Genomic DNA, 14,370 nt, shown 5'->3' with positions numbered 1-14,370 from the left:
GAGAATGAAGATGAAGTTGTATCAGTATTTGATGTGTACCTGCTTCACTCATGAACTTCTCCATGACATAGGTGAACAGTCTTACACGTCTTCACCGCCACGCTTAGCCTCTCCCCATTCTGGTTCAGAAACAGTCACACACACACACACACAATAATGAGATATAAATATTTTGCCCAGTTAGGAACATTTGGGTTTTATAACTGACTGTGTGAGTACGGTGTCGGGAGATATACTTGCGATTTTTTGTACATTCCTTCATAGACCTCCCCGAAAAACCCCTCGCCAAGGATCCGTCCCAGAACAATGTCATGTCTGTCAATTCCATACTTCACCACTGGAACCAAGTATACAACAACACAATGAAGCTGCCATGGAACTTAGACTATAGCACATGTAATATAGATCATAGAGTACAAAACATTAGAAAATAGAACATAGAATATGGAACACAGAACAATAACATAGAATATATTGAATATAGAACCTAGAGTATAGATGTCTTCCATCCTGATAAAGAGTACGTCTCTACTTACCAGACTTTGGTCGTTCGTCAATCTCAAGCGTAGATGTCAGATTCTGAATGATGGACAATATTTGATGATGTCAGTTTGTGTTAAAAACAGACAGGTCAACTTGAAACATACAGCGTAGCCCTGCCCCTTACAGTACTAGTTTCAAACAATTCAAAAGTCACTGTAATGACAAATGATTCATACTATTTGTCAAACAAAGACGAAGGCCGTCGTGGTAGATGAAAACTACCCATGCTATATCTGAAGGAGCCCGTGTTCTCCGTTTGACTACAGAGTGGAGAGAGACAGCCAGAGGAGGAGAGGAGAGGATCAATCAACCCTGGGTTTGAGGTAGCTCCTCAATACACCAGGCACACTGTTACAGTAACACTACCTGTCTCTTTGATACATCTATCTGACAGCCTCATGTCCAGACATCCCATGTTTCAACAAGTACTAAATATTCCAGTTTGGTTTCAGTATAATGATTTGTTATTGGAATGACACAAAAGCCAAAAATATGAAGCCTTGTTCAAGAGAAGTGAATCCACTCACTTCGTGGAAGGTCTGGCAAGGAACTTCGTAATTGGCATCTATGGGTCACATAAAAGTCACATTGGTTAATAGACGTTACGAGGGCTGAGAAAATCGAATTAAACCATTGCGATGCACTCTTTCAGTGTATTCCCCCGCAGTGTTTCTCCTACCATCAAATTCACAGGGCGGACTACTTCCTTGATCCCCCTTACCTTTATTTGGTCTAGCGATGAACGACTCGTCACAGCTGGCGTGCTCAGAGCGACAGTAACCATCAATAAAGGTCCACCATGTTTTCTGCCATCGCAAACTTAGTCACGTTGATAGACAGAGGCTGACGAAGAAGATACAAAACCATTCACGTTCATGACCATAACTACAATTACAAATCACATTACAAACACTATACAAAACATTATAATGTCATACGGGTCATAGCTTTCAGGGCAAAATATTTACTTAAGATGCAGGCTTTTAACTCAACGATCACATCAATCAAAATGTTATGTAAAAACAAGACTTACGGACACAGCTCTCTAGTCAGAATTCAGAGCCTGTATTCATGATGTCTATAGTTAGAATTCAGAGCCTGTATTCATAATGTCTATAGTTAGAATCAGAGCCTGTATTCATGATTCTAGTTCAGAATCAGAGCCTGTATTCATGATGTCTATAGTTAGATTCAAGCCTGCATTCGTAATGCTCTTATTAGAAGTCAAGCCTGTTTCATAATGTCTCTAGTTAGAATTCAGAGCCTGTATTCGTAATGTTTCTAGTCAGAATTCAGAGCCTGTATTCATTATGTCTCTAGTCAGAATTCAGAGTCTGTATTCATGATGTCTCTGTCAGAATTCAGAGCCTGTATTCATTTAATGTCTATAGTTAGAATTCAGAGCCTGTATTCATAATGTCTATAGTTTAGAATTCAGAGCCTGTATTCATGATGTCTATAGTTAGAATTCAGAGCTGCATTCGTAATGTCTCTAGTTAGATTCAGAGCTGTATTCATAAGTCTCTAGTTAGAAATTCAGAGCCTGGTATTCGTAATGTTCTAGTCAGAATTCAGAGCCTGTATTCATTATGTCTCTAGTCAGAATTCAGAGTCTGTATTCATTGTCTCTAGTCAGATCAAGCCTGTATTCATAATGTCTAGTTAGAATTCAGAGCTGTATTCAAATTCTATAGTTTAGAATCAGAGCCTGTATTCTAATGTTAAGTTAGAATTCAGCATGTATTCATATTTATATTAGAATCGAGTCTGTATTCATTATGTCTATAGTTTAGAATTCAGAGTCTGTATTCACGTATGTCTCTAGTCGAAGTTCAATGTCTATATTAATTATTTCTCTAGTTATAATTCAGAGCCTGTATTCATAGTCCTAGTTTCAGAAATTCAGAGCCTGTATTCATTAGTCTCTAGTAGAATTCAGAGCCTGTATTCATTATGTCTCTAGTTAGAATTCAGAGCCTGTATTTCATAATGTTCTTAGTCAGAATCAGAGCCTGTATTCATAATGTCTCTAGTCAGAATTCAACCTGTATCATAATTCTCTAGTCAGAATTCGAGCCTGTATTCATATGTCTCTATTCAGATTCAGAGTCTGTATTCATTATGTCTCTAGTTAGAATTCAGAGCTGTATTCATGATGTCTCTAGTTAGAATTCAGCGCCTGTATTCATGATGTCTATAGTTAGAATTCAGAGCCTGTATTCATGATGTCTCTAGTGTTAGAATTCAGCCCTGTATTCATGAGTCTATAGTAGATTCAGAGCCTGTATCATAATGTCTGTTAGAATTCAGAGCCTGTATCATGATGTCTCTAGTTAGAATTCAGAGCCTGTATTCATATGTCTCTATTAGAATTCAGAGCCTGTATCATTAAGTCTCTGTTAGAATTCAAGCCTGTATTCATGTCTCAGAGTAGTTGTTCTGCATCTAGATAAGGTCCCTGTCCATATAACTTTATTCATTATTATCTATGATCAGGTCCCACTGTCCATATAACCTTTTTCATTGTGATCTAAGATCAGGTCCCACTGTCCATATAACCATATTCATTACGCATTAAAAGGCAACACTGTTCCTAGATCAGCACTCCTACACCGAGTCTCTTTGTAAATGTTGGCCCAGGCCTCACTACCTGTTTTTACCTGTCTGACTCGGTCCATGTCCTGATTGAGCAGTACTAATAAACCCTTTTTCCTTTATCTTATTTTAATGATGACTGTCTTGGCTCCGTCTATGTCAGGTTGAGAGGGCTTGCCCACTCGAGATGAACACTGTATCGATCGTTTAACAATTAAAAACTTTCCCTTCTATTTTCATATGAAAGCTACTTACGACAGGGAGACATACTTACTTATTAAATGTCCCAATCCCATAAAAAATTTTTTTTTTTTCCTATTTCATATACTGTATATATATATATACAATAGACGGTTGGAATAATACTGTGAAATTGTGAAAATGATGATAACATCCTTTTAGTGTAAGAGCAGTTTGAGAAGACCGCCTGACATTTCAGCCTGTTTTGAAGGGGAAACGCCTCACCAGGTGGTAAAGATGAGATTGTCGGATGTGGCAGGGCTTGAAAACTATTACGGACTACAAAGGGAAACCCAGACTTGAGCTGCACAGTCACACGAGCCTACCAGACGAGCTAAATGCATTTTATGCTATCTTCAAGACAAGCAACGCTGAAGCATGCACGAGAGCACCAGCTGTTTTGGATGACTGTGTGATAACACTCTCAGTAGCCGATGTGAACAAAATCTTAAAGCAAGTCAAGATTCACAAAGCCGCTGGGGCCAAATGGATTATTAGGACATGTACTCAAAGCATGCGCGAACCAACTGTCAAGTGTCTTCACTGACATTATTCTACCTCTCCCTGACCGAGTCTGTAGTACCTACATGTTTCAAGCAAACCACCATAGTCCCTGTTCCTAAGGAAGTGAAGGTAACCTGCCTAAACGATTACCGCCCACGTCGGTAGCCATGAAGTGCTTTGCAAGGCTGGTCATGGCTCACATCAACAGCATCCTCCCGGACACACTCCAATTCACATACCGCCCCAACAGATTCACAAATTACGCAATATCAATCGCACTCCACACTGCACTTTCTCACCTGGACAGAAGGAACACCTATGTGAGAATGCTGTTCATTGACCGCAGCTCAGCGTTCAACACCATAGTGCCCACGAAGCTCATCACTAAGCTAAGAACTATGTGTCTAAACACCTGCTCTGCAACTGGATCCTGGACTTCATGACGTGCCGCCCCCATGTGGTAAGAGTAGGCAATAACACGTCTGCCATGCTGATCCTTAACACTGGGGCCCTTCAGGGGTGTGTACTTAGTCCCCTCCTGTATTCCCTGTTCACCCACTACTGCATGGCCAAACACAACTCCAACACCATCATTACGTTTGCTGACAACACAACAGTGGTAGGTCCTGATCACCGACCACAATGACACGGCCTATAGGGAGGAGGTCAGAGAACTGGCAGTGTGGTGCCAGGACAACAACCTCTCCTTCGATGTGAGTAAGACAATGGAGCTGATTGTGGACTACAGGAAAAGGTGGGCCGAACAGGCCCCCATTAACATGAACGGGGCTGTAGTTGAGCCAGTCGACAGTTTGAAGTTCCTTGGTGTCCACATCACCAACGAACTATCATAGTCCAAACATACCAAGACAGTCGTGAAGAGGGCACGACAAAACCTTTTCCCCCTCAGGAGACTGAAAAGATTTGGCATGGGCCCCCAGATCCTAAAAAGGTTATACAGCTGCACCATCGAGAGCATCCTGACCAGTTGCATCACCGCCTGGTATGGCAACTGCTCGGCCTCTGACCGCAAGGCGCTACAGAGGGTAGAGCGAACGACCCAGTACATCACTGGGGCCAAACTTCCTCAAATCCAGGACCTATATAATAAGCGGTGTCAGAGGTAAGACCATCAAATTGTCAGAGACTCCAGTCACCCAATTTATAGACTGTTTTCTCTGCTAAGGCAAGCGGTACTGGAGTGTCAAGTCTAGGACCAAAAGGCTCCTCAACAGCTTCTAACCCCAACCCATAAGACTGCTGAACAATTCATAAAATCACCACCGGACAATTTACATTGACACCCACCCCCCGTACACTGCTGCTACTCGCTGTTTGTTTGTTATCTATACATAGTCACTTCGCCCCCACCTACATGTACAGATTACCTCAACTAGCCTGTACCCCAGCACACTCACTAGGTACCGGCTCCACCCTGTATATAGACTCGTTGTTATTCTCATTGTGTTACTTTTTATTATTACTTTTTATTTTAGTCTACTATGTAAATATTTTCTTAACTCTAAGCATTTCACGGTAAAGTCTACACTTATTGTATTCGGCGCATGTGACTAATAAAGTTTGATTTGATTTGAAATTAGTTAATAGACCAATAAGAAAAAGAGTTCCAAACCTCTCTGCCAATAACAGCTAGTTTTACGTTTTCCCCTCCCCACTCCCAGACAGTCCTAGTAAAATTCTTACTTTGCTAAGAAGCTATTTTGGTTTCTTTTTGTCCATTTTAGTTGAAAACAATCTAAAGTAAGGTACTTAATTGTTACCCAGAAATAATTTGATATTGAGATAAAAATGACTGCATTGGACCTTTAATAAGATGTGTTATATCTGATGTATTTTTACGTTTGTTGATGCTTATTCATGAAAGTGATCATGAAGTGTACATTTAAAAAATATATATTGATTCAAAATTCTTGAGTTTCCAGGCACTCACTGTAGAATTCCTCATTGAATTCCTCAATTAATAAATACAGTAAGTTATCCTCAGTTCTTGGTTTTTAATGTTTAAATAATGCAGGAGAAAGAACAGACAAGGGCCGAGTTTAATCGATCCACAACAGACTTGTTCATAGGAGCAGAAGCCTCTCTCCTGTTTATGTAGCGTGAGGCAGCTTGATGTACCAGTACCCCCCCCCCCCCCCCCCCGCCCCCCTGCAGGGCCTTACCCCCAATCTATCTCCTTAATGCTGAGTGCCAAACAGAAACTAATCGGGTCCCATTTTTAGTCTTTGGTACACTCTTAGAAAAAAAGGTGCCATCTAGAACCTAAAAGGGTTATTTGGCTGTCCCTATCAGAGAACCCTTTGAAGAACCCTTTTGGTTCCAGGTAGAACCATATTGGGTTCCATGTAGAACCCTTTCCCCCGAGAGTTCTACATGGAACCCAAAAGAGTTCTACATGGAACCCAAAAGAGTTCTACCTGGAACCTAAAAGAGTTCTACCTGGAACCTAAAAGTGTTCTCATATGGGGGACGGTCAAAGAACCCTTTTGGAACCCTTTTTTTCTACGAGTGTATGACTTGACCGAGGGTTTGAACTCTCAACCTTTCAATCTCAGTGTAACCATTCTAACCGCAAGACCAGTGAGTTGGAGAAGTGAAGAAGAAGTGTGATCAGTATTTGATGTGTACCTGCTTCACTCATGAACTTCTCCATGACATCAGGTGAACAGTCTTTACACGTCTTCACCGCCACGCTTAGCCTCTCCCCATTCTGGTTCAGAAACAGTCACACACACACACACACAATAATGAGATATATATTTTGCCCAGTTAGGAACATTTGGGGTTTTATAACTGACTGTGTGAGTACGGTGTCGGGAGATATACTTGCCGATTTTTTGTACATTCCTTCATAGACCTCCCCGAAAAACCCCTCGCCAAGGATCCGTCCCAGAACAATGTCATGTCTGTCAATTCCATACTTCACCACTGGAACCAAGTATACAACAACACAATGCTGCCATGGAACTTAGACTATAGCACATGTAATATAGAACATAGAGTACAAAACATAGAAAATAGAACATAGAATATGGAACACAGAACACATAACATAGAATATTGAATATAGAACCTAGAGTATAGATGTCTTCCATCCTGATAAAGAGTACGTCTCTACTTACCAGACTTTGGTCGTTCGTCAATCTCAGCGTAGATGTCAGATTCTGAATGATGGACAATATTTGATGATGTCAGTTTGTGTTAAAAACAGACYGGTCAACTTGAAACATACAGCGTAGCCCTGCCCCTTACAGTACTAGTTTCAAACAATTCAAAACAGTCACTGTAATGACAAATGATTCATACTATTTGTCAAACAAAGACGAAGGCCGTTGTGGTAGACGAAAACTCACCCATGCTATATCTGAAGGAGCCCGTGTTCTCCGTTTGACTACAGAGTGGGAGGAGAGACAGCCAGAGGAGGAGAGGAGAGGATCATCAACCCTGGGTTTGAGGTAGCTCCTCAATACACCAGGCACACTGTTACAGTAACACRACCTGTCTCTTTGATACATCTATCTGACAGCCTCATGTCCAGTACATCCCATGTTTCAACAAGTACTAAATATTCCAGTTTGGTTTCAGTATAATGATTTGTTATTGGAATGACACAAAAGCCAAAAAATATGAAGCCTTGTTCAAGAGAAAGTGAATCCACTCACTTCGTGGGAAGGTCTGGCAAGGAACTTCGTAAATTGGCATCTATGGGTCACATAAGAAGTCACATTGGTTCAATAGACTTACGAGGGKTGAGAAAATCGAATTAAACCATTGCGATGCACTCTTTCAGTGTATTCCCCCGCAGTGTTTCTCCTACCATAAAATTCACAGGGCGGACTACTTCCTGATCCCCCTTACCTTTATTTGGTCTAGCGATGAACGACTCGTCAGTGGCGTGCTCAGAGCGACAGTAACCATCAATAAGGTCCACCATGTTTTCTGCCATCGCAAACTTAGTCACGTTGATAGACAGAGGCTGACGAAGAAGATACAAACCATTCACGTTAATGACCATAACTACAATTACAAATCACATTACAAACACTATACAAAAATTATAATGTCATAGGGGTCATAGACTTATAGGTTTTCAGGGCAAAATATTTACTTAAGATGCAGGCTTTTAACTCAACGATCACATCAATCAAAATGTTATGTAAAAACAAGACTTACGGACACAGCTCTCTAGTCAGAATTCAGAGCCTGTATTCATGATGTCTATAGTTAGAATTCAGAGCCTGNATGTCTATAGTTAGAATTCAGAGCCTGTATTCATGATGTCTATAGTTAGAATTCAGAGTCTGTATTCATTATGTCTATAGTTAGAATTCAGAGTCTGTATTCAGTATGTCTCTAGTCAGAATTCAATGTCTATATTAATTATTTCTCTAGTTATAATTCAGAGCCTGTATTCATAATGTCTCTAGTCAGAATTCAGAGCCTGTATTCATTATGTCTCTAGTCAGAATTCAGAGTCTGTTTCATCTATGATCTAATGTAGTTTACGAACCTTCAAGAGTTCTGTATTCAGTATGTCTCTAAGTCAGGGAATTCAATGTCTATGATTAATCATTCTCTAGTTATAATTCAGAGCCTGTATTTCATAATCGTCCTCCTAGTCAGAATTCAGAGCCTGTATTCATTATGTCTCTAGTCCAGAATTCAGAGCCTGTAATTCAAATTGTCTCTAAGTCAGAATTCAGAGCCTTTATTCATTATGTCTCTAGTCAGAATTCAGAGCCTGTATTCATAATGTATCTCTAGTCAGAATTCAGAGCCTGATATCTATTATGTTCTCTAGTCAGAATTCAGAGTCTGTATTCATTCTGTCGTCTAGTTTAGAATTCAGAGCCTGTATTCATGATGTCTCTAGTTAGAATTCAGCGCCTGTATTCATGATGTCTATAGTTAGAATTCAGAGCCTGTATTCATAATGTCTCTAGTTAGAATTCAGAGCCTGTATTCATGATGTCTCTAGTTAGAATTCAGAGCCTGTATTCATAATGTCTCTAGTTAGAATTCAGAGCCTGTATTCATTAAGTCTCTAGTTAGAATTCAGAGCCTGTATTCATGTCTCAGAGTAGTTGTTCTGATCTAGGATAAGGTTCCCCTGTCCATATAACTTTATTCATTATTATCTATGATCAGGTCCCCACTGTCCATATAACCTTTTTCATTGTGATCTAAGATCAGGTCCCCACTGTCCATATAACCWTATTCATTACGATCTAAAAGGCAACACTGTTCCTAGATCAGCACTCCTACACCGAGTCTCTTTGTAAATGTTGGCCCAGGCCTCACTACCTTGTTTTACCTGTCTGACTCGGTCCATGTCCTGATTGAGCAGTACTAATAACCTTTTTCTTTATCTATTTTAATGTGTACCTGTCTGGCTCCGTCTATGTCCAGGTTGAGGAGGGCTTTGCCGTCACTCTGAGATGAACACTTGATGCTCTTGATCTGTTTGAAATCCGCTAGACACACAGGCTGGGGGGATAAGAGAGAAACAATTAGCTGATACACTTAACAGCACAAGGTGTAGGGTAAAGGTTGAACACGGGAAACAAGACTCCTGGGAACAGGACTCCGGGAACAGGACTCCCGGGAACAGGACTCCGGGGAACAGGACTCCCGGGAACAGGACTCCCGGGAACAGGACTCCTGGAAAACAGGACTCCAGGGAACAGGACTCCAGGGAACAAGACTCCAGGGACAGGACTCCGGACAAGACTCCAGGGAACAGGACTCCTGGGAACAGGACTCCTGGGAACAGGACTCCTGGGAACAAGACTCCAGGGAACAAGACTCCAGGGAACAAGACTCCAGGGAACAGGACTCCGGGAACAGGACTCCTGGGAACAGGACTCCAGGAACAGACTCCTGGGAAACAGGACTCCTGGGAGAACAGGACTCCAGGGAACATGACTCCGAGTGGCGCAGCAGTCTAAGGCACTGCATCGCAGTGCTAGAGGCGTCACAGACCCTGGTTCGATCCCGGGCTGTATCACCAGCCTGTATCACAGCCGGCCGTGATCAGGAGTTCCATAGGGGGGCGCACAATTGGCCCAGCGTCGTCCGGGTTAAGGAAGGTCCCTCAATTAAGGGTAGGTCAACGGGGGCTGATTCAATCTTGGGCTGCTATCTGCAAACCTAGTCCTTGTCAGGTTTCAATTAGGACTCTTTCTCATCATTGATATGATTTGTCCCAAAGCCAACCCTAAGCCCTACCTGTGCTCATTGGGTTGTTATAGTTATGCCGCTGTCCCTGAAGCAAACCCTAAGCCCTCCTGTGCTCATTGGGCCAGTTATAGTTAGGCCCTGTCCTGAAGCTAAAACCCTAAGCCCTCCTGTGCTGCATTGGGTGTTAATAGTTATGCCCCTAGTCCCTGAAGCAAAACCCTAAGCCCTCCTGTGCTCATTGGGCCAGTATCAGTTAGGCCCTGTCCCAGAAGCAAACCCTTAAGCCCTCCTGTTGGCTCATTGGGCATATAGTTAGCCTGTCCTGAAGCAAAACGCCTAAGCCCTCCTGTGCTCATTGGGCGCCAGTAATAGTTTAGGCCCTGTCCTGAAGCAAACCCTACGCCCTGCCTGTGCTTACTGGGACAGTATATGTTAGGGCCCTGTCCAGAAAGCAAAAACCCTACCCTCCTGTTGCTCATAAATCTGGGCAGATATACGTTAGGCTGTCCTGAAGAGCAAACCCTAAGCCGCTCCCTGTGCTCAATTGGGCCAGTATAGTTAGGCCACCGGCCTGAAGCAAACCCCTAAGCCCTCCTGTGCTCATTGGGTTGTTTATAGTTAGGCCCTGTCCTGAAGCAACACCTAAGCCACTCCTGTGCTCATTGGGTTGTTATAGTTTAGCGACCCTGTCCAGAAGCAAAACCTCAGCCCTCCCTGTGCTCATGTGGGTTTGTATAGTTAGGCCCCTGTCCTCAAGCAAACCCCTTTCGCCGAGGCACTTTATGTAGATGTAAGCAATGTGATGGGGTTTAAGCAATAGGCTGAATGCACCTTTGAAGTTAATCCTCAAAAGAACACTTAATAAAAACTTGGTATTGAATCATAGTGATTTCAGGAGTATCATTGGTACCATCCACCGGAGCACGTTCTCATGTCTCAGCTCCACCACATTATTCATAGACTCGGAGGAGATTCCATAATTAGTCTCAAACTAAATATGAATGAATCGGGAGGAGATCTAGGAGAGTCCAGTACGATCCTAACATTGAAATATGTCTGTGAGAGTTCGATTATTCATCCCTGTCTTATCCGGAGTCAGATGAATGGACATGACATATTAAAATGAAATCCGATACTTGACATGGGATGTGGGAAACACATTGGTGGGTAAGTAAGTTAAGGCAGTAAGACCCATGAAATGCGTGCCAATTCACACGAGGCATCGCTCGCAGTTTCCAATAAATATACGCAGGTAAGGACATCGTTTGTCAGTACACTTAATCTCCGGACAACGCTATTGAATGGACTCTAGTGCGCCCGTTCACCAATCACCCGAAGGTGCTGAATATGGGCTGGAGATAAACTAAGTAACGGGGTGTGAAAAGTATGAAACATTTATTGGGGCGGGGGTTCTCTCGTTATCGAGAGGACCATCAGACGACGTCCTCTGGACAACCTGATTACACAGCAGAAAAACGTTTCGCCCAAAGGAAGATGTTCTAATGAAATCGATAAATATAGGAATTCATCAATTTGCTGAACCATGGCAACCATTTCTGGGTATGGGTTTGGGTGGAAAGATCATGGAATATTATCTCTCTCTCTCCTCTTCTCATTATATTACTCACAGTGTTGACAAAACACTAGAAATCACTGTCCCCTATTTCAGGACCCTGTCTTTCAAAGATAAATGTCTAAAATCCAAATGATCTTCATAGATCTTCATTGTAAAGGGTTTTAAACACTGTTTCCCGGATTCTTGTTCAATGAACCCATAAAATACGCTATGAATCCCAGTTGAACCAGGTGCACGCTGTGGAACGGTCGCTTTGGAATAAACAGCAGACAACTACAGCTTACAGAGCGTGATAAGACCAAATACGGTCACAGTTTATCAAGAGAGGATAGGCCAATCACTAAAAGGAGCGCTCTTAACCCTTGCTCACTGACCAGAGTCTCGGATAAAACAGCTCCAGTTATATTCAGAAACGACTGCCTCTAGAGAACAGCAAAGGCAGAGGTCCCTAGCGGCACTCGAAGATACTCTGAATGGACGTTCGGAACCGTGCCCTTAAGGCCATGGGCTTCAAGGAGGCATGAGGAACTGCAGATGTGGCCCAGCAGCAAATTAAAAATGTTGAAAACAAGACTGTACCAGTGTACCATTACTGATGATGAACCGCCTAAGACAGCGTCTCCCTCAGAGGTGCTGACTTTGCTGCACGACAGGGCGACCGGAACGGACAGACTGATCGTTCTCCGCCAAGTGGCACAACGTAAAGGAACAAACCACTGACAACAGGATCGGTCTACATCCGAACATCCACACCTGCGGGACAGAAGGTTACAGATGGCAAACAACAACTGCCCGAGTTACACACCAGGAAACCATACACAATCCCTCCGAGGCTAGGACGTGAGGGCTTTGTAGACTCCTGAATTGCTGTGATTATATGGACATGGATCCTTTTCATCGACAGAACATCCACTGGAACAACTGGTCGCTACTAGTGGGGCTACATACCTCTGTAGAACCGTATGTCCTCGGATTGCACGATCAGGATATCCTTGTTGTACAGATTCGCAATTTTATCCACTCCGAAAGAGCCGTGGAGGGTTCCCGGCATCAAATGTCCTCGGGCGGGTGTCACAGCAGCCAGAACATCGCAAACTGGAGAAGCTTGTGTTGTGCACTTCGCAGGTAATCTACTCAACAACGCTGTGCGTTACAGGGAAGACCATCCTTCTCCCTAAATGCGTCCCTTCCGCAGGCTCATCCTGACATGACCCCTCCAGCATGACATTGCCACCAGCCATATCTGCTCCGTTCTGTGCGTGATTTCCTGCAAGATCTCAAGGAATGTAGTGGTCTGCCAAATGGCCAGCCAAAGAGCCCCTCGCTCTAAATCCCATGTGTGTATGCCCCACGTCTGTGACCTGCTGGGACTCTCTCGTAAGGGATGTGTTCGTATCGCTGAGGCTTCACCTGGGTTTCCTAAGGTGCCACGTTTTTCCCACGCCACAGAATGTCCGGGAACTTTGCAGGTGCCTTTGGATGGGAAAACGGTGGGGTAAACATCTCACAGCAGTGGGACTGCCCCTATACTATGATGCCACGGTCCAGCTCCCATAATGAAAGGAGTTGCGCTGATGATTGTCTATTTGGGGTTTTAGGGCCCTGGCGAGGGGTTTCCTGGTGATATACGCATTAAGATGATATCAAGCTGATGTAAAAAGGATATATAAATACATTTGAATTGATTGAGGGAGAAGAGGAGACAAAGTGCCTCCCGTACAGAGGTGTTACTCCCTAAAAGAGAGGTGCTTTCCAGGCTCATGAGCGGCCTCTTAATGGAGGAGGGAGGGAGGAGGTGCGTTGGGAAGAGGTGCTGTCTGAACTCTGCAGTGAGGAGTAATATAACAAAGGGTTCAGACAGCAGGAAGACTTGGCTACAGCACAGAGAAACAGGGTGGAAATTACGCACACCAGCATCGTGGGGCAGTGGGACTATATCCTGAGCAATAACCATCACGTACAACAGGAAATTGACGGTGGTACGGACGAAACAGAACAGGAAAATAGAGCCGAGCAGCTCAATAACCATCCCTCAGGGCAAAAACGACGCTGACTTTCTTTGTCGATTCGGCCTGTTCATCTGGGCTGAGGGTTGGGCCTGGTGGATTCGGGGCAAAAAGCGGTGGTTGTGGTGGTGCTCTCTGTCTGTCCTGGGGCTGAGGGTTGGGAGCTCTGGCTGGGGTTCCGGGGGCAGGGTGGTTTGTGGTGGGTGCTCTCTGTTGTCTGGGCTTGAGGGTTGGGCTGGTGGGCCTGGCTGGTCGAGGGGCAAAAAGGGCTAGCCGGCTGTCCTGTCTCTGTTTCAGTGAGTGAGCGATCCGGAGAGAGCAGTAATGATGGCACTGAGCGGTAAACACAACTGTCCCAAAACAGCTCCGCAGCACCTATCATGGCTGCCCCAGGGGAAGGGGCAGTTTCCTGGTGGGCAGGTTCCTTAAAACAGCCGTCGATCGGGTCTTTGTAAGTAAGGTGGAGGGTGTGGAGTATGGAATAGGACTACGCAGTTGTATTTGGGCTGGGGTTAGAGCTGGGTATAAGACTGGTACTGGGGCGTAGGGGTGTGTATTGGCTGGGTAAAGTGCTGTTGCTGATCCTCATGATTAAGTAAGGGAGAACAACCTATTCCCACCACCAGCCACAGGTGGCGCTGATCAAGCAGGTCATAAGCGCCGTCCTCCACCGCCGGGCATAGAAGGGGCTGTAAGAAAACACAC

At 43.8% G+C, this 14,370-nt stretch overlaps 1 long non-coding RNA gene and 1 pseudogene across 1 annotated transcript; both read right to left on the bottom strand.

Annotated features, from left to right (window-relative positions):
- LOC112073278 (protein-tyrosine kinase 2-beta-like) overlaps positions 1–14,370 on the bottom strand; it is a 70,158-nt pseudogene that overhangs the window by 43,107 nt on the left and 12,681 nt on the right.
- On the bottom strand, positions 246–803 carry LOC139025065 (uncharacterized). Its single transcript, XR_011476505.1, has 3 exons — positions 766–803; positions 537–579; positions 246–337 (listed from the first exon to the last, which is right to left on the bottom strand). It is a non-coding gene; the product is annotated as an uncharacterized lncRNA (long non-coding RNA).

Source organism: Salvelinus sp. IW2-2015, unplaced genomic scaffold (genome assembly GCF_002910315.2).
Source record: "Salvelinus sp. IW2-2015 unplaced genomic scaffold, ASM291031v2 Un_scaffold2206, whole genome shotgun sequence".
NCBI lineage: Eukaryota > Metazoa > Chordata > Actinopteri > Salmoniformes > Salmonidae > Salvelinus > Salvelinus sp. IW2-2015.
This window is presented reverse-complemented; position numbering and strand designations above follow the sequence as displayed.